Consider the following 13,959-nt stretch of genomic DNA (forward strand, 5'->3'; position numbering starts at 1 on the left):
TTCTGTTCGTCCGTTCTTTGTAATCGTTTGGTATCTGATTAAACTGACATACTCGCCTATGGCTTTCGTAAACGAAAATTTCATTGTGACCCCGACGTGATTTGAACACGCAACCTTCTGATCTGGAGTCAGACGCGCTACCGTTGCGCCACGGAGTCGACGCTGCTTAGGTCTTGTCATGAATAGGTTCTTCGAAAACTTACTGTACCGTTCAAACCTAAGAAATAATGACAGTAGTATCCAGGAGAGACTCGTCCCAGATGTACTTGCTCTGGCGGGGGTGTAACTCAGTGGTAGAGTGTCTGCTTCGCATGCAGAAAGTCCTGGGTTCAAATCCCAGCTCCTCCAATTTTTGTTTCTCCGTGCAGCAGTACATGAAAACTTTTGCCTATCACCATATTCTATAAAATTCAGTGTACAAGATTCTTCCCCCAAGCAAGTGGATTTCGTACAGTTCGACCTCATGGCGGCAGGACGATGACCTGCAAGACCCTTGGCTGCGATCCTCCCATTGAAATGTTGCTCCAAAGCCTTCGGTATGGCGTGCGGAGTGCATCTCAAACATGTATTTGCAACTCACCGCGACAATCGTCTTTTGTTTTTTCGAGATACTGAAAAATGAAGGGGGCACCCGGGATTGAACCGGGGACCTCTCGATCTGCAGTCGAATGCTCTACGACTGAGCTATACCCCCTTTCACGATCTTCCTATTCCCATAACTTAACGAAAAATATTACACTCTGCCTGGCTAAAGACGTCTAATCGAGCAAAATATCGTGTAATCATTATCTCTCAGTTATATATTAACGTTAAACGATATAAATATCAAAAATACTAGACACCTCGCGCCTGGAGAAAGTGCGAGTCGGCGCCTTCACCTTAATGTCAGAATGCGAAAATTGCACTAGTAGCTTTTTTCAAGCAAGTTCTGTTCGTCCGTTCTTTGTAATCGTTTGGTATCTGATTAAACTGACATACTCGCCTATGGCTTTCGTAAACGAAAATTTCATTGTGACCCCGACGTGATTTGAACACGCAACCTTCTGATCTGGAGTCAGACGCGCTACCGTTGCGCCACGGAGTCGACGCTGCTTAGGTCTTGTCATGAATAGGTTCCTCGAAAACTTACTGTACCGTTCAAACCTAAGAAATAATGACAGTAGTATCCAGGAGAGACTCGTCCCAGATGTACTTGCTCTGGCGGGGGTGTAACTCAGTGGTAGAGTGTCTGCTTCGCATGCAGAAAGTCCTGGGTTCAAATCCCAGCTCCTCCAATTTTTGTTTCTCCGTGCAGCAGTACATGAAAACTTTTGCCTATCACCATATTCTATAAAATTCAGTGTACAAGATTCTTCCCCCAAGCAAGTGGATTTCGTACAGTTCGACCTCATGGCGGCAGGACGATGACCTGCAAGACCCTTGGCTGCGATCCTCCCATTGAAATGTTGCTCCAAAGCCTTCGGTATGGCGTGCGGAGTGCATCTCAAACATGTATTTGCAACTCACCGCGACAATCGTCTTTTGTTTTTTCGAGATACTGAAAAATGAAGGGGGCACCCTGGATTGAACCGGGGACCCCTCGATCTGCAGTCGAATGCTCTACGACTGAGCTATACCCCCTTTCACGATCTTCCTATTCCCATAACTTAACGAAAAATATTACACTCTGCCTGGCTAAAGACGTCTAATCGAGCAAAATATCGTGTAATCATTATCTCTCAGTTATATATTAACGTTAAACGATATAAATATCAAAAATACTAGACACCTCGCGCCTGGAGAAAGTGCGAGTCGGCGCCTTCACCTTAATGTCAGAATGCGAAAATTGCACTAGTAGCTTTTTTCAAGCAAGTTCTGTTCGTCCGTTCTTTGTAATCGTTTGGTATCTGATTAAACTGACATACTCGCCTATGGCTTTCGTAAACGAAAATTTCATTGTGACCCCGACGTGATTTGAACACGCAACCTTCTGATCTGGAGTCAGACGCGCTACCGTTGCGCCACGGAGTCGACGCTGCTTAGGTCTTGTCATGAATAGGTTCCTCGAAAACTTACTGTACCGTTCAAACCTAAGAAATAATGACAGTAGTATCCAGGAGAGACTCGTCCCAGATGTACTTGCTCTGGCGGGGGTGTAACTCAGTGGTAGAGTGTCTGCTTCGCATGCAGAAAGTCCTGGGTTCAAATCCCAGCTCCTCCAATTTTTGTTTCTCCGTGCAGCAGTACATGAAAACTTTTGCCTATCACCATATTCTATAAAATTCAGTGTACAAGATTCTTCCCCCAAGCAAGTGGATTTCGTACAGTTCGACCTCATGGCGGCAGGACGATGACCTGCAAGACCCTTGGCTGCGATCCTCCCATTGAAATGTTGCTCCAAAGCCTTCGGTATGGCGTGCGGAGTGCATCTCAAACATGTATTTGCAACTCACCGCGACAATCGTCTTTTGTTTTTTCGAGATACTGAAAAATGAAGGGGGCACCCGGGATTGAACCGGGGACCTCTCGATCTGCAGTCGAATGCTCTACGACTGAGCTATACCCCCTTTCACGATCTTCCTATTCCCATAGCTTAACGAAAAATATTACACTCTGCCTGGCTAAAGACGTCTAATCGAGCAAAATATCGTGTAATCATTATCTCTCAGTTATATATTAGCGTTAAACGATATAAATATCAAAAATACTAGACACCTCGCGCCTGGAGAAAGTGCGAGTCGGCGCCTTCACCTTAATGTCAGAATGCGAAAATTGCACTAGTAGCTTTTTTCAAGCAAGTTCTGTTCGTCCGTTCTTTGTAATCGTTTGGTATCTGATTAAACTGACATACTCGCCTATGGCTTTCGTAAACGAAAATTTCATTGTGACCCCGACGTGATTTGAACACGCAACCTTCTGATCTGGAGTCAGACGCGCTACCGTTGCGCCACGGAGTCGACGCTGCTTAGGTCTTGTCATGAATAGGTTCCTCGAAAACTTACTGTACCGTTCAAACCTAAGAAATAATGACAGTAGTATCCAGGAGAGACTCGTCCCAGATGTACTTGCTCTGGCGGGGGTGTAACTCAGTGGTAGAGTGTCTGCTTCGCATGCAGAAAGTCCTGGGTTCAAATCCCAGCTCCTCCAATTTTTGTTTCTCCGTGCAGCAGTACATGAAAACTTTTGCCTATCACCATATTCTATAAAATTCAGTGTACAAGATTCTTCCCCCAAGCAAGTGGATTTCGTACAGTTCGACCTCATGGCGGCAGGACGATGACCTGCAAGACCCTTGGCTGCGATCCTCCCATTGAAATGTTGCTCCAAGGCCTTCGGTATGGCGTGCGGAGTGCATCTCAAACATGTATTTGCAACTCACCGCGACAATCGTCTTTTGTTTTTTCGAGATACTGAAAAATGAAGGGGGCACCCGGGATTGAACCGGGGACCTCTCGATCTGCAGTCGAATGCTCTACGACTGAGCTATACCCCCTTTCACGATCTTCCTATTCCCATAGCTTAACGAAAAATATTACACTCTGCCTGGCTAAAGACGTCTAATCGAGCAAAATATCGTGTAATCATTATCTCTCAGTTATATATTAGCGTTAAACGATATAAATATCAAAAATACTAGACACCTCGCGCCTGGAGAAAGTGCGAGTCGGCGCCTTCACCTTAATGTCAGAATGCGAAAATTGCACTAGTAGCTTTTTTCAAGCAAGTTCTGTTCGTCCGTTCTTTGTAATCGTTTGGTATCTGATTAAACTGACATACTCGCCTATGGCTTTCGTAAACGAAAATTTCTTTGTGACCCCGACGTGATTTGAACACGCAACCTTCTGATCTGGAGTCAGACGCGCTACCGTTGCGCCACGGAGTCGACGCTGCTTAGGTCTTGTCATGAATAGGTTCCTCGAAAACTTACTGTACCGTTCAAACCTAAGAAATAATGACAGTAGTATCCAGGAGAGACTCGTCCCAGATGTACTTGCTCTGGCGGGGGTGTAACTCAGTGGAAGAGTGTCTGCTTCGCATGCAGAAAGTCCTGGGTTCAAATCCCGGCTCCTCCAATTTTTGTTTCTCCGTGCAGCAGTACATGAAAACTTTTGCCTATCACCATATTCTATAAAATTCAGTGTACAAGATTCTTCCCCCAAGCAAGTGGATTTCGTACAGTTCGACCTCATGGCGGCAGGACGATGACCTGCAAGACCCTTGGCTGCGATCCTCCCATTGAAATGTTGCTCCAAAGCCTTCGGTATGGCGTGCGGAGTGCATCTCAAACATGTATTTGCAACTCACCGCGACAATCGTCTTTTGTTTTTTCGAGATACTGAAAAATGAAGGGGGCACCCGGGATTGAACCGGAGACCTCTCGATCTGCAGTCGAATGCTCTACGACTGAGCTATACCCCCTTTCACGATCTTCCTATTCCCATAACTTAACGAAAAATATTACACTCTGCCTGGCTAAAGACGTCTAATCGAGCAAAATATCGTGTAATCATTATCTCTCAGTTATATATTAGCGTTAAACGATATAAATATCAAAAATACTAGACACCTCGCGCCTGGAGAAAGTGCGAGTCGGCGCCTTCACCTTAATGTCAGAATGCGAAAATTGCACTAGTAGCTTTTTTCAAGCAAGTTCTGTTCGTCCGTTCTTTGTAATCGTTTGGTATCTGATTAAACTGACATACTCGCCTATGGCTTTCGTAAACGAAAATTTCATTGTGACCCCGACGTGATTTGAACACGCAACCTTCTGATCTGGAGTCAGACGCGCTACCGTTGCGCCACGGAGTCGACGCTGCTTAGGTCTTGTCATGAATAGGTTCCTCGAAAACTTACTGTACCGTTCAAACCTAAGAAATAATGACAGTAGTATCCAGGAGAGACTCGTCCCAGATGTACTTGCTCTGGCGGGGGTGTAACTCAGTGGTAGAGTGTCTGCTTCGCATGCAGAAAGTCCTGGGTTCAAATCCCGGCTCCTCCAATTTTTGTTTCTCCGTGCAGCAGTACATGAAAACTTTTGCCTATCACCATATTCTATAAAATTCAGTGTACAAGATTCTTCCCCCAAGCAAGTGGATTTCGTACAGTTCGACCTCATGGCGGCAGGACGATGACCTGCAAGACCCTTGGCTGCGATCCTCCCATTGAAATGTTGCTCCAAAGCCTTCGGTATGGCGTGCGGAGTGCATCTCAAACATGTATTTGCAACTCACCGCGACAATCGTCTTTTGTTTTTTCGAGATACTGAAAAATGAAGGGGGCACCCGGGATTGAACCGGGGACCTCCCGATCTGCAGTCGAATGCTCTACGACTGAGCTATACCCCCTTTCACGATCTTCCTATTCCCATAACTTAACGAAAAATATTACACTCTGCCTGGCTAAAGACGTCTAATCGAGCAAAATATCGTGTAATCATTATCTCTCAGTTATATATTAGCGTTAAACGATATAAATATCAAAAATACTAGACACCTCGCGCCTGGAGAAAGTGCGAGTCGGCGCCTTCACCTTAATGTCAGAATGCGAAAATTGCACTAGTAGCTTTTTTCAAGCAAGTTCTGTTCGTCCGTTCTTTGTAATCGTTTGGTATCTGATTAAACTGACATACTCGCCTATGGCTTTCGTAAACGAAAATTTCATTGTGACCCCGACGTGATTTGAACACGCAACCTTCTGATCTGGAGTCAGACGCGCTACCGTTGCGCCACGGAGTCGACGCTGCTTAGGTCTTGTCATGAATAGGTTCCTCGAAAACTTACTGTACCGTTCAAACCTAAGAAATAATGACAGTAGTATCCAGGAGAGACTCGTCCCAGATGTACTTGCTCTGGCGGGGGTGTAACTCAGTGGTAGAGTGTCTGCTTCGCATGCAGAAAGTCCTGGGTTCAAATCCCAGCTCCTCCAATTTTTGTTTCTCCGTGCAGCAGTACATGAAAACTTTTGCCTATCACTATATTCTATAAAATTCAGTGTACAAGATTCTTCCCCCAAGCAAGTGGATTTCGTACAGTTCGACCTCATGGCGGCAGGACGATGACCTGCAAGACCCTTGGCTGCGATCCTCCCATTGAAATGTTGCTCCAAAGCCTTCGGTATGGCGTGCGGAGTGCATCTCAAACATGTATTTGCAACTCACCGCGACAATCGTCTTTTGTTTTTTCGAGATACTGAAAAATGAAGGGGGCACCCGGGATTGAACCGGGGACCTCTCGATCTGCAGTCGAATGCTCTACGACTGAGCTATACCCCCTTTCACGATCTTCCTATTCCCATAACTTAACGAAAAATATTACACTCTGCCTGGCTAAAGACGTCTAATCGAGCAAAATATCGTGTAATCATTATCTCTCAGTTATATATTAGCGTTAAACGATATAAATATCAAAAATACTAGACACCTCGCGCCTGGAGAAAGTGCGAGTCGGCGCCTTCACCTTAATGTCAGAATGCGAAAATTGCACTAGTAGCTTTTTTCAAGCAAGTTCTGTTCGTCCGTTCTTTGTAATCGTTTGGTATCTGATTAAACTGACATACTCGCCTATGGCTTTCGTAAACGAAAATTTCATTGTGACCCCGACTTGATTTGAACACGCAACCTTCTGATCTGGAGTCAGACGCGCTACCGTTGCGCCACGGAGTCGACGCTGCTTAGGTCTTGTCATGAATAGGTTCCTCGAAAACTTACTGTACCGTTCAAACCTAAGAAATAATGACAGTAGTATCCAGGAGAGACTCGTCCCAGATGTACTTGCTCTGGCGGGGGTGTAACTCAGTGGTAGAGTGTCTGCTTCGCATGCAGAAAGTCCTGGGTTCAAATCCCAGCTCCTCCAATTTTTGTTTCTCCGTGCAGCAGTACATGAAAACTTTTGCCTATCACCATATTCTATAAAATTCAGTGTACAAGATTCTTCCCCCAAGCAAGTGGATTTCGTACAGTTCGACCTCATGGCGGCAGGACGATGACCTGCAAGACCCTTGGCTGCGATCCTCCCATTGAAATGTTGCTCCAAAGCCTTCGGTATGGCGTGCGGAGTGCATCTCAAACATGTATTTGCAACTCACCGCGACAATCGTCTTTTGTTTTTTCGAGATACTGAAAAATGAAGGGGGCACCCGGGATTGAACCGGGGACCTCTCGATCTGCAGTCGAATGCTCTACGACTGAGCTATACCCCCTTCCACGATCTTCTTATTCCCATAACTTAACGAAAAATATTACACTCTGCCTGGCTAAAGACGTCTAATCGAGCAAAATATCGTGTAATCATTATCTCTCAGTTATATATTAGCGTTAAACGATATAAATATCAAAAATACTAGACACCTCGCGCCTGGAGAAAGTGCGAGTCGGCGCCTTCACCTTAATGTCAGAATGCGAAAATTGCACTAGTAGCTTTTTTCAAGCAAGTTCTGTTCGTCCGTTCTTTGTAATCGTTTGGTATCTGATTAAACTGACATACTCGCCTATGGCTTTCGTAAACGAAAATTTCATTGTGACCCCGACGTGATTTGAACACGCAACCTTCTGATCTGGAGTCAGACGCGCTACCGTTGCGCCACGGAGTCGACGCTGCTTAGGTCTTGTCATGAATAGGTTCCTCGAAAACTTACTGTACCGTTCAAACCTAAGAAATAATGACAGTAGTATCCAGGAGAGACTCGTCCCAGATGTACTTGCTCTGGCGGGGGTGTAACTCAGTGGTAGAGTGTCTGCTTCGCATGCAGAAAGTCCTGGGTTCAAATCCCAGCTCCTCCAATTTTTGTTTCTCCGTGCAGCAGTACATGAAAACTTTTGCCTATCACCATATTCTATAAAATTCAGTGTACAAGATTCTTCCCCCAAGCAAGTGGATTTCGTACAGTTCGACCTCATGGCGGCAGGACGATGACCTGCAAGACCCTTGGCTGCGATCCTCCCATTGAAATGTTGCTCCAAAGCCTTCGGTATGGCGTGCGGAGTGCATCTCAAACATGTATTTGCAACTCACCGCGACAATCGTCTTTTGCTTTTTCGAGATACTGAAAAATGAAGGGGGCACCCGGGATTGAACCGGGGACCTCTCGATCTTCAGTCGAATGCTCTACGACTGAGCTATACCCCCTTTCACGATCTTCCTATTCCCATAACTTAACGAAAAATATTACACTCTGCCTGGCTAAAGACGTCTAATCGAGCAAAATATCGTGTAATCATTATCTCTCAGTTATATATTAGCGTTAAACGATATAAATATCAAAAATACTAGACACCTCGCGCCTGGAGAAAGTGCGAGTCGGCGCCTTCACCTTAATGTCAGAATGCGAAAATTGCACTAGTAGCTTTTTTCAAGCAAGTTCTGTTCGTCCGTTCTTTGTAATCGTTTGGTATCTGATTAAACTGACATACTCGCCTATGGCTTTCGTAAACGAAAATTTCATTGTGACCCCGACGTGATTTGAACACGCAACCTTCTGATCTGGAGTCAGACGCGCTACCGTTGCGCCACGGAGTCGACGCTGCTTAGGTCTTGTCATGAATAGGTTCCTCGAAAACTTACTGTACCGTTCAAACCTAAGAAATAATGACAGTAGTATCCAGGAGAGACTCGTCCCAGATGTACTTGCTCTGGCGGGGGTGTAACTCAGTGGTAGAGTGTCTGCTTCGCATGCAGAAAGTCCTGGGTTCAAATCCCAGCTCCTCCAATTTTTGTTTCTCCGTGCAGCAGTACATGAAAACTTTTGCCTATCACCATATTCTATAAAATTCAGTGTACAAGATTCTTCCCCCAAGCAAGTGGATTTCGTACAGTTCGACCTCATGGCGGCAGGACGATGACCTGCAAGACCCTTGGCTGCGATCCTCCCATTGAAATGTTGCTCCAAAGCCTTCGGTATGGCGTGCGGAGTGCATCTCAAACATGTATTTGCAACTCACCGCGACATTCGTCTTTTGTTTTTTCGAGATACTGAGAAATGAAGGGGGCACCCGGGATTGAACCGGGGACCTCTCGATCTGCAGTCGAATGCTCTACGACTGAGCTATACCCCCTTTCACGATCTTCCTATTCCCATAGCTTAACGAAAAATATTACACTCTGCCTGGCTAAAGACGTCTAATCGAGCAAAATATCGTGTATTCATTATCTCTCAGTTATATATTAGCGTTAAACGATATAAATATCAAAAATACTAGACACCTCGCGCCTGGAGAAAGTGCGAGTCGGCGCCTTCACCTTAATGTCAGAATGCGAAAATTGCACTAGTAGCTTTTTTCAAGCAAGTTCTGTTCGTCCGTTCTTTGTAATCGTTTGGTATCTGATTAAACTGACATACTCGCCTATGGCTTTCGTAAACGAAAATTTCATTGTGACCCCGACGTGATTTGAACACGCAACCTTCTGATCTGGAGTCAGACGCGCTACCGTTGCGCCACGGAGTCGACGCTGCTTAGGTCTTGTCATGAATAGGTTCCTCGAAAACTTACTGTACCGTTCAAACCTAAGAAATAATGACAGTAGTATCCAGGAGAGACTCGTCCCAGATGTACTTGCTCTGGCGGGGGTGTAACTCAGTGGTAGAGTGTCTGCTTCGCATGCAGAAAGTCCTGGGTTCAAATCCCAGCTCCTCCAATTTTTGTTTCTCCGTGCAGCAGTACATGAAAACTTTTGCCTATCACCATATTCTATAAAATTCAGTGTACAAGATTCTTCCCCCAAGCAAGTGGATTTCGTACAGTTCGACCTCATGGCGGCAGGACGATGACCTGCAAGACCCTTGGCTGCGATCCTCCCATTGAAATGTTGCTCCAAAGCCTTCGGTATGGCGTGCGGAGTGCATCTCAAACATGTATTTGCAACTCACCGCGACAATCGTCTTTTGCTTTTTCGAGATACTGAAAAATGAAGGGGGCACCCGGGATTGAACCGGGGACCTCTCGATCTTCAGTCGAATGCTCTACGACTGAGCTATACCCCCTTTCACGATCTTCCTATTCCCATAACTTAACGAAAAATATAACACTCTGCCTGGCTAAAGACGTCTAATCGAGCAAAATATCGTGTAATCATTATCTCTCAGTTATATATTAGCGTTAAACGATATAAATATCAAAAATACTAGACACCTCGCGCCTGGAGAAAGTGCGAGTCGGCGCCTTCACCTTAATGTCAGAATGCGAAAATTGCACTAGTAGCTTTTTTCAAGCAAGTTCTGTTCGTCCGTTCTTTGTAATCGTTTGGTATCTGATTAAACTGACATACTCGCCTATGGCTTTCGTAAACGAAAATTTCATTGTGACCCCGACGTGATTTGAACACGCAACCTTCTGATCTGGAGTCAGACGCGCTACCGTTGCGCCACGGAGTCGACGCTGCTTAGGTCTTGTCATGAATAGGTTCCTCGAAAACTTACTGTACCGTTCAAACCTAAGAAATAATGACAGTAGTATCCAGGAGAGACTCGTCCCAGATGTACTTGCTCTGGCGGGGGTGTAACTCAGTGGTAGAGTGTCTGCTTCGCATGCAGAAAGTCCTGGGTTCAAATCCCAGCTCCTCCAATTTTTGTTTCTCCGTGCAGCAGTACATGAAAACTTTTGCCTATCACCATATTCTATAAAATTCAGTGTACAAGATTCTTCCCCCAAGCAAGTGGATTTCGTACAGTTCGACCTCATGGCGGCAGGACGATGACCTGCAAGACCCTTGGCTGCGATCCTCCCATTGAAATGTTGCTCCAAAGCCTTCGGTATGGCGTGCGGAGTGCATCTCAAACATGTATTTGCAACTCACCGCGACATTCGTCTTTTGTTTTTTCGAGATACTGAGAAATGAAGGGGGCACCCGGGATTGAACCGGGGACCTCTCGATCTGCAGTCGAATGCTCTACGACTGAGCTATACCCCCTTTCACGATCTTCCTATTCCCATAGCTTAACGAAAAATATTACACTCTGCCTGGCTAAAGACGTCTAATCGAGCAAAATATCGTGTAATCATTATCTCTCAGTTATATATTAGCGTTAAACGATATAAATATCAAAAATACTAGACACCTCGCGCCTGGAGAAAGTGCGAGTCGGCGCCTTCACCTTAATGTCAGAATGCGAAAATTGCACTAGTAGCTTTTTTCAAGCAAGTTCTGTTCGTCCGTTCTTTGTAATCGTTTGGTATCTGATTAAACTGACATACTCGCCTATGGCTTTCGTAAACGAAAATTTCATTGTGACCCCGACGTGATTTGAACACGCAACCTTCTGATCTGGAGTCAGACGCGCTACCGTTGCGCCACGGAGTCGACGCTGCTTAGGTCTTGTCATGAATAGGTTCCTCGAAAACTTACTGTACCGTTCAAACCTAAGAAATAATGACAGTAGTATCCAGGAGAGACTCGTCCCAGATGTACTTGCTCTGGCGGGGGTGTAACTCAGTGGTAGAGTGTCTGCTTCGCATGCAGAAAGTCCTGGGTTCAAATCCCAGCTCCTCCAATTTTTGTTTCTCCGTGCAGCAGTACATGAAAACTTTTGCCTATCACCATATTCTATAAAATTCAGTGTACAAGATTCTTCCCCCAAGCAAGTGGATTTCGTACAGTTCGACCTCATGGCGGCAGGACGATGACCTGCAAGACCCTTGGCTGCGATCCTCCCATTGAAATGTTGCTCCAAAGCCTTCGGTATGGCGTGCGGAGTGCATCTCAAACATGTATTTGCAACTCACCGCGACAATCGTCTTTTGTTTTTTCGAGATACTGAAAAATGAAGGGGGCACCCGGGATTGAACCGGGGACCTCTCGATCTGCAGTCGAATGCTCTACGACTGAGCTATACCCCCTTTCACGATCTTCCTATTCCCATAACTTAACGAAAAATATTACACTCTGCCTGGCTAAAGACGTCTAATCGAGCAAAATATCGTGTAATCATTATCTCTCAGTTATATATTAGCGTTAAACGATATAAATATCAAAAATACTAGACACCTCGCGCCTGGAGAAAGTGCGAGTCGGCGCCTTCACCTTAATGTCAGAATGCGAAAATTGCACTAGTAGCTTTTTTCAAGCAAGTTCTGTTCGTCCGTTCTTTGTAATCGTTTGGTATCTGATTAAACTGACATACTCGCCTATGGCTTTCGTAAACGAAAATTTCATTGTGACCCCGACGTGATTTGAACACGCAACCTTCTGATCTGGAGTCAGACGCGCTACCGTTGCGCCACGGAGTCGACGCTGCTTAGGTCTTGTCATGAATAGGTTCCTCGAAAACTTACTGTACCGTTCAAACCTAAGAAATAATGACAGTAGTATCCAGGAGAGACTCGTCCCAGATGTACTTGCTCTGGCGGGGGTGTAACTCAGTGGTAGAGTGTCTGCTTCGCATGCAGAAAGTCCTGGGTTCAAATCCCAGCTCCTCCAATTTTTGTTTCTCCGTGCAGCAGTACATGAAAACTTTTGCCTATCACCATATTCTATAAAATTCTGTGTACAAGATTCTTCCCCCAAGCAAGTGGATTTCGTACAGTTCGACCTCATGGCGGCAGGACGATGACCTGCAAGACCCTTGGCTGCGATCCTCCCATTGAAATGTTGCTCCAAAGCCTTCGGTATGGCGTGCGGAGTGCATCTCAAACATGTATTTGCAACTCACCGCGACAATCGTCTTTTGTTTTTTCGAGATACTGAAAAATGAAGGGGGCACCCGGGATTGAACCGGGGACCTCTCGATCTGCAGTCGAATGCTCTACGACTGAGCTATACCCCCTTTCACGATCTTCCTATTCCCATAACTTAACGAAAAATATTACACTCTGCCTGGCTAAAGACGTCTAATCGAGCAAAATATCGTGTAATCATTATCTCTCAGTTATATATTAGCGTTAAACGATATAAATATCAAAAATACTAGACACCTCGCGCCTGGAGAAAGTGCGAGTCGGCGCCTTCACCTTAATGTCAGAATGCGAAAATTGCACTAGTAGCTTTTTTCAAGCAAGTTCTGTTCGTCCGTTCTTTGTAATCGTTTGGTATCTGATTAAACTGACATACTCGCCTATGGCTTTCGTAAACGAAAATTTCATTGTGACCCCGACGTGATTTGAACACGCAACCTTCTGATCTGGAGTCAGACGCGCTACCGTTGCGCCACGGAGTCGACGCTGCTTAGGTCTTGTCATGAATAGGTTCCTCGAAAACTTACTGTACCGTTCAAACCTAAGAAATAATGACAGTAGTATCCAGGAGAGACTCGTCCCAGATGTACTTGCTCTGGCGGGGGTGTAACTCAGTGGTAGAGTGTCTGCTTCGCATGCAGAAAGTCCTGGGTTCAAATCCCAGCTCCTCCAATTTTTGTTTCTCCGTGCAGCAGTACATGAAAACTTTTGCCTATCACCATATTCTATAAAATTCAGTGTACAAGATTCTTCCCCCAAGCAAGTGGATTTCGTACAGTTCGACCTCATGGCGGCAGGACGATGACCTGCAAGACCCTTGGCTGCGATCCTCCCATTGAAATGTTGCTCCAAAGCCTTCGGTATGGCGTGCGGAGTGCATCTCAAACATGTATTTGCAACTCACCGCGACAATCGTCTTTTGTTTTTTCGAGATACTGAAAAATGAAGGGGGCACCCGGGATTGAACCGGGGACCTCTCGATCTGCAGTCGAATGCTCTACGACTGAGCTATACCCCCTTTCACGATCTTCCTATTCCCATAACTTAACGAAAAATATTACACTCTGCCTGGCTAAAGACGTCTAATCGAGCAAAATATCGTGTAATCATTATCTCTCAGTTATATATTAGCGTTAAACGATATAAATATCAAAAATACTAGACACCTCGCGCCTGGAGAAAGTGCGAGTCGGCGCCTTCACCTTAATGTCAGAATGCGAAAATTGCACTAGTAGCTTTTTTCAAGCAAGTTCTGTTCGTCCGTTCTTTGTAATCGTTTGGTATCTGATTAAACTGACATACTCGCCTATGGCTTTTGT

The 13,959-nt window shown here is 45.4% G+C and overlaps 45 non-coding genes across 45 annotated transcripts; 15 read left to right on the forward strand and 30 right to left on the reverse strand.

Annotated features, from left to right (window-relative positions):
- Positions 1-86: 86 nt before the first annotated feature.
- Positions 87-158, reverse strand: Trnaw-cca (transfer RNA tryptophan (anticodon CCA)). The gene has a single exon. It is a non-coding gene; the product is annotated as a tRNA-Trp (tRNA).
- Positions 159-276: 118 nt separating this feature from the next.
- On the forward strand, positions 277-348 carry Trnaa-cgc (transfer RNA alanine (anticodon CGC)). The gene has a single exon. It is a non-coding gene; the product is annotated as a tRNA-Ala (tRNA).
- A 274-nt stretch (positions 349-622) lies between these two features.
- Trnac-gca (transfer RNA cysteine (anticodon GCA)) lies at positions 623-694 on the reverse strand. Its single transcript has one exon. It is a non-coding gene; the product is annotated as a tRNA-Cys (tRNA).
- A 318-nt stretch (positions 695-1,012) lies between these two features.
- Trnaw-cca (transfer RNA tryptophan (anticodon CCA)) lies at positions 1,013-1,084 on the reverse strand. The gene has a single exon. It is a non-coding gene; the product is annotated as a tRNA-Trp (tRNA).
- Positions 1,085-1,202: 118 nt separating this feature from the next.
- Positions 1,203-1,274, forward strand: Trnaa-cgc (transfer RNA alanine (anticodon CGC)). Its single transcript has one exon. It is a non-coding gene; the product is annotated as a tRNA-Ala (tRNA).
- Positions 1,275-1,548: 274 nt separating this feature from the next.
- On the reverse strand, positions 1,549-1,620 carry Trnac-gca (transfer RNA cysteine (anticodon GCA)). Its single transcript has one exon. It is a non-coding gene; the product is annotated as a tRNA-Cys (tRNA).
- A 318-nt stretch (positions 1,621-1,938) lies between these two features.
- On the reverse strand, positions 1,939-2,010 carry Trnaw-cca (transfer RNA tryptophan (anticodon CCA)). The gene has a single exon. It is a non-coding gene; the product is annotated as a tRNA-Trp (tRNA).
- Positions 2,011-2,128: 118 nt separating this feature from the next.
- On the forward strand, positions 2,129-2,200 carry Trnaa-cgc (transfer RNA alanine (anticodon CGC)). Its single transcript has one exon. It is a non-coding gene; the product is annotated as a tRNA-Ala (tRNA).
- Positions 2,201-2,474: 274 nt separating this feature from the next.
- Trnac-gca (transfer RNA cysteine (anticodon GCA)) lies at positions 2,475-2,546 on the reverse strand. Its single transcript has one exon. It is a non-coding gene; the product is annotated as a tRNA-Cys (tRNA).
- A 318-nt stretch (positions 2,547-2,864) lies between these two features.
- Trnaw-cca (transfer RNA tryptophan (anticodon CCA)) lies at positions 2,865-2,936 on the reverse strand. Its single transcript has one exon. It is a non-coding gene; the product is annotated as a tRNA-Trp (tRNA).
- Positions 2,937-3,054: 118 nt separating this feature from the next.
- Trnaa-cgc (transfer RNA alanine (anticodon CGC)) lies at positions 3,055-3,126 on the forward strand. Its single transcript has one exon. It is a non-coding gene; the product is annotated as a tRNA-Ala (tRNA).
- Positions 3,127-3,400: 274 nt separating this feature from the next.
- Trnac-gca (transfer RNA cysteine (anticodon GCA)) lies at positions 3,401-3,472 on the reverse strand. Its single transcript has one exon. It is a non-coding gene; the product is annotated as a tRNA-Cys (tRNA).
- Positions 3,473-3,790: 318 nt separating this feature from the next.
- On the reverse strand, positions 3,791-3,862 carry Trnaw-cca (transfer RNA tryptophan (anticodon CCA)). The gene has a single exon. It is a non-coding gene; the product is annotated as a tRNA-Trp (tRNA).
- A 118-nt stretch (positions 3,863-3,980) lies between these two features.
- On the forward strand, positions 3,981-4,052 carry Trnaa-cgc (transfer RNA alanine (anticodon CGC)). The gene has a single exon. It is a non-coding gene; the product is annotated as a tRNA-Ala (tRNA).
- A 274-nt stretch (positions 4,053-4,326) lies between these two features.
- Trnac-gca (transfer RNA cysteine (anticodon GCA)) lies at positions 4,327-4,398 on the reverse strand. Its single transcript has one exon. It is a non-coding gene; the product is annotated as a tRNA-Cys (tRNA).
- A 318-nt stretch (positions 4,399-4,716) lies between these two features.
- Trnaw-cca (transfer RNA tryptophan (anticodon CCA)) lies at positions 4,717-4,788 on the reverse strand. The gene has a single exon. It is a non-coding gene; the product is annotated as a tRNA-Trp (tRNA).
- Positions 4,789-4,906: 118 nt separating this feature from the next.
- On the forward strand, positions 4,907-4,978 carry Trnaa-cgc (transfer RNA alanine (anticodon CGC)). Its single transcript has one exon. It is a non-coding gene; the product is annotated as a tRNA-Ala (tRNA).
- Positions 4,979-5,252: 274 nt separating this feature from the next.
- On the reverse strand, positions 5,253-5,324 carry Trnac-gca (transfer RNA cysteine (anticodon GCA)). The gene has a single exon. It is a non-coding gene; the product is annotated as a tRNA-Cys (tRNA).
- Positions 5,325-5,642: 318 nt separating this feature from the next.
- Positions 5,643-5,714, reverse strand: Trnaw-cca (transfer RNA tryptophan (anticodon CCA)). The gene has a single exon. It is a non-coding gene; the product is annotated as a tRNA-Trp (tRNA).
- Positions 5,715-5,832: 118 nt separating this feature from the next.
- On the forward strand, positions 5,833-5,904 carry Trnaa-cgc (transfer RNA alanine (anticodon CGC)). The gene has a single exon. It is a non-coding gene; the product is annotated as a tRNA-Ala (tRNA).
- A 274-nt stretch (positions 5,905-6,178) lies between these two features.
- On the reverse strand, positions 6,179-6,250 carry Trnac-gca (transfer RNA cysteine (anticodon GCA)). The gene has a single exon. It is a non-coding gene; the product is annotated as a tRNA-Cys (tRNA).
- Positions 6,251-6,568: 318 nt separating this feature from the next.
- Positions 6,569-6,640, reverse strand: Trnaw-cca (transfer RNA tryptophan (anticodon CCA)). Its single transcript has one exon. It is a non-coding gene; the product is annotated as a tRNA-Trp (tRNA).
- A 118-nt stretch (positions 6,641-6,758) lies between these two features.
- Trnaa-cgc (transfer RNA alanine (anticodon CGC)) lies at positions 6,759-6,830 on the forward strand. The gene has a single exon. It is a non-coding gene; the product is annotated as a tRNA-Ala (tRNA).
- A 274-nt stretch (positions 6,831-7,104) lies between these two features.
- Trnac-gca (transfer RNA cysteine (anticodon GCA)) lies at positions 7,105-7,176 on the reverse strand. The gene has a single exon. It is a non-coding gene; the product is annotated as a tRNA-Cys (tRNA).
- A 318-nt stretch (positions 7,177-7,494) lies between these two features.
- Trnaw-cca (transfer RNA tryptophan (anticodon CCA)) lies at positions 7,495-7,566 on the reverse strand. The gene has a single exon. It is a non-coding gene; the product is annotated as a tRNA-Trp (tRNA).
- Positions 7,567-7,684: 118 nt separating this feature from the next.
- Trnaa-cgc (transfer RNA alanine (anticodon CGC)) lies at positions 7,685-7,756 on the forward strand. The gene has a single exon. It is a non-coding gene; the product is annotated as a tRNA-Ala (tRNA).
- A 274-nt stretch (positions 7,757-8,030) lies between these two features.
- Trnaf-gaa (transfer RNA phenylalanine (anticodon GAA)) lies at positions 8,031-8,102 on the reverse strand. The gene has a single exon. It is a non-coding gene; the product is annotated as a tRNA-Phe (tRNA).
- A 318-nt stretch (positions 8,103-8,420) lies between these two features.
- Positions 8,421-8,492, reverse strand: Trnaw-cca (transfer RNA tryptophan (anticodon CCA)). Its single transcript has one exon. It is a non-coding gene; the product is annotated as a tRNA-Trp (tRNA).
- Positions 8,493-8,610: 118 nt separating this feature from the next.
- On the forward strand, positions 8,611-8,682 carry Trnaa-cgc (transfer RNA alanine (anticodon CGC)). Its single transcript has one exon. It is a non-coding gene; the product is annotated as a tRNA-Ala (tRNA).
- Positions 8,683-8,956: 274 nt separating this feature from the next.
- On the reverse strand, positions 8,957-9,028 carry Trnac-gca (transfer RNA cysteine (anticodon GCA)). Its single transcript has one exon. It is a non-coding gene; the product is annotated as a tRNA-Cys (tRNA).
- A 318-nt stretch (positions 9,029-9,346) lies between these two features.
- On the reverse strand, positions 9,347-9,418 carry Trnaw-cca (transfer RNA tryptophan (anticodon CCA)). The gene has a single exon. It is a non-coding gene; the product is annotated as a tRNA-Trp (tRNA).
- A 118-nt stretch (positions 9,419-9,536) lies between these two features.
- Trnaa-cgc (transfer RNA alanine (anticodon CGC)) lies at positions 9,537-9,608 on the forward strand. Its single transcript has one exon. It is a non-coding gene; the product is annotated as a tRNA-Ala (tRNA).
- A 274-nt stretch (positions 9,609-9,882) lies between these two features.
- Positions 9,883-9,954, reverse strand: Trnaf-gaa (transfer RNA phenylalanine (anticodon GAA)). The gene has a single exon. It is a non-coding gene; the product is annotated as a tRNA-Phe (tRNA).
- A 318-nt stretch (positions 9,955-10,272) lies between these two features.
- Trnaw-cca (transfer RNA tryptophan (anticodon CCA)) lies at positions 10,273-10,344 on the reverse strand. Its single transcript has one exon. It is a non-coding gene; the product is annotated as a tRNA-Trp (tRNA).
- A 118-nt stretch (positions 10,345-10,462) lies between these two features.
- Positions 10,463-10,534, forward strand: Trnaa-cgc (transfer RNA alanine (anticodon CGC)). Its single transcript has one exon. It is a non-coding gene; the product is annotated as a tRNA-Ala (tRNA).
- A 274-nt stretch (positions 10,535-10,808) lies between these two features.
- On the reverse strand, positions 10,809-10,880 carry Trnac-gca (transfer RNA cysteine (anticodon GCA)). Its single transcript has one exon. It is a non-coding gene; the product is annotated as a tRNA-Cys (tRNA).
- A 318-nt stretch (positions 10,881-11,198) lies between these two features.
- On the reverse strand, positions 11,199-11,270 carry Trnaw-cca (transfer RNA tryptophan (anticodon CCA)). Its single transcript has one exon. It is a non-coding gene; the product is annotated as a tRNA-Trp (tRNA).
- Positions 11,271-11,388: 118 nt separating this feature from the next.
- Trnaa-cgc (transfer RNA alanine (anticodon CGC)) lies at positions 11,389-11,460 on the forward strand. Its single transcript has one exon. It is a non-coding gene; the product is annotated as a tRNA-Ala (tRNA).
- A 274-nt stretch (positions 11,461-11,734) lies between these two features.
- Trnac-gca (transfer RNA cysteine (anticodon GCA)) lies at positions 11,735-11,806 on the reverse strand. Its single transcript has one exon. It is a non-coding gene; the product is annotated as a tRNA-Cys (tRNA).
- Positions 11,807-12,124: 318 nt separating this feature from the next.
- Trnaw-cca (transfer RNA tryptophan (anticodon CCA)) lies at positions 12,125-12,196 on the reverse strand. Its single transcript has one exon. It is a non-coding gene; the product is annotated as a tRNA-Trp (tRNA).
- Positions 12,197-12,314: 118 nt separating this feature from the next.
- Positions 12,315-12,386, forward strand: Trnaa-cgc (transfer RNA alanine (anticodon CGC)). Its single transcript has one exon. It is a non-coding gene; the product is annotated as a tRNA-Ala (tRNA).
- A 274-nt stretch (positions 12,387-12,660) lies between these two features.
- On the reverse strand, positions 12,661-12,732 carry Trnac-gca (transfer RNA cysteine (anticodon GCA)). The gene has a single exon. It is a non-coding gene; the product is annotated as a tRNA-Cys (tRNA).
- A 318-nt stretch (positions 12,733-13,050) lies between these two features.
- Positions 13,051-13,122, reverse strand: Trnaw-cca (transfer RNA tryptophan (anticodon CCA)). The gene has a single exon. It is a non-coding gene; the product is annotated as a tRNA-Trp (tRNA).
- A 118-nt stretch (positions 13,123-13,240) lies between these two features.
- Positions 13,241-13,312, forward strand: Trnaa-cgc (transfer RNA alanine (anticodon CGC)). The gene has a single exon. It is a non-coding gene; the product is annotated as a tRNA-Ala (tRNA).
- Positions 13,313-13,586: 274 nt separating this feature from the next.
- On the reverse strand, positions 13,587-13,658 carry Trnac-gca (transfer RNA cysteine (anticodon GCA)). The gene has a single exon. It is a non-coding gene; the product is annotated as a tRNA-Cys (tRNA).
- Positions 13,659-13,959: the final 301 nt, after the last annotated feature.

This window comes from Schistocerca cancellata, chromosome 3 (genome assembly GCF_023864275.1).
Source record: "Schistocerca cancellata isolate TAMUIC-IGC-003103 chromosome 3, iqSchCanc2.1, whole genome shotgun sequence".
Taxonomy (NCBI): Eukaryota; Metazoa; Arthropoda; class Insecta; order Orthoptera; family Acrididae; genus Schistocerca; species Schistocerca cancellata.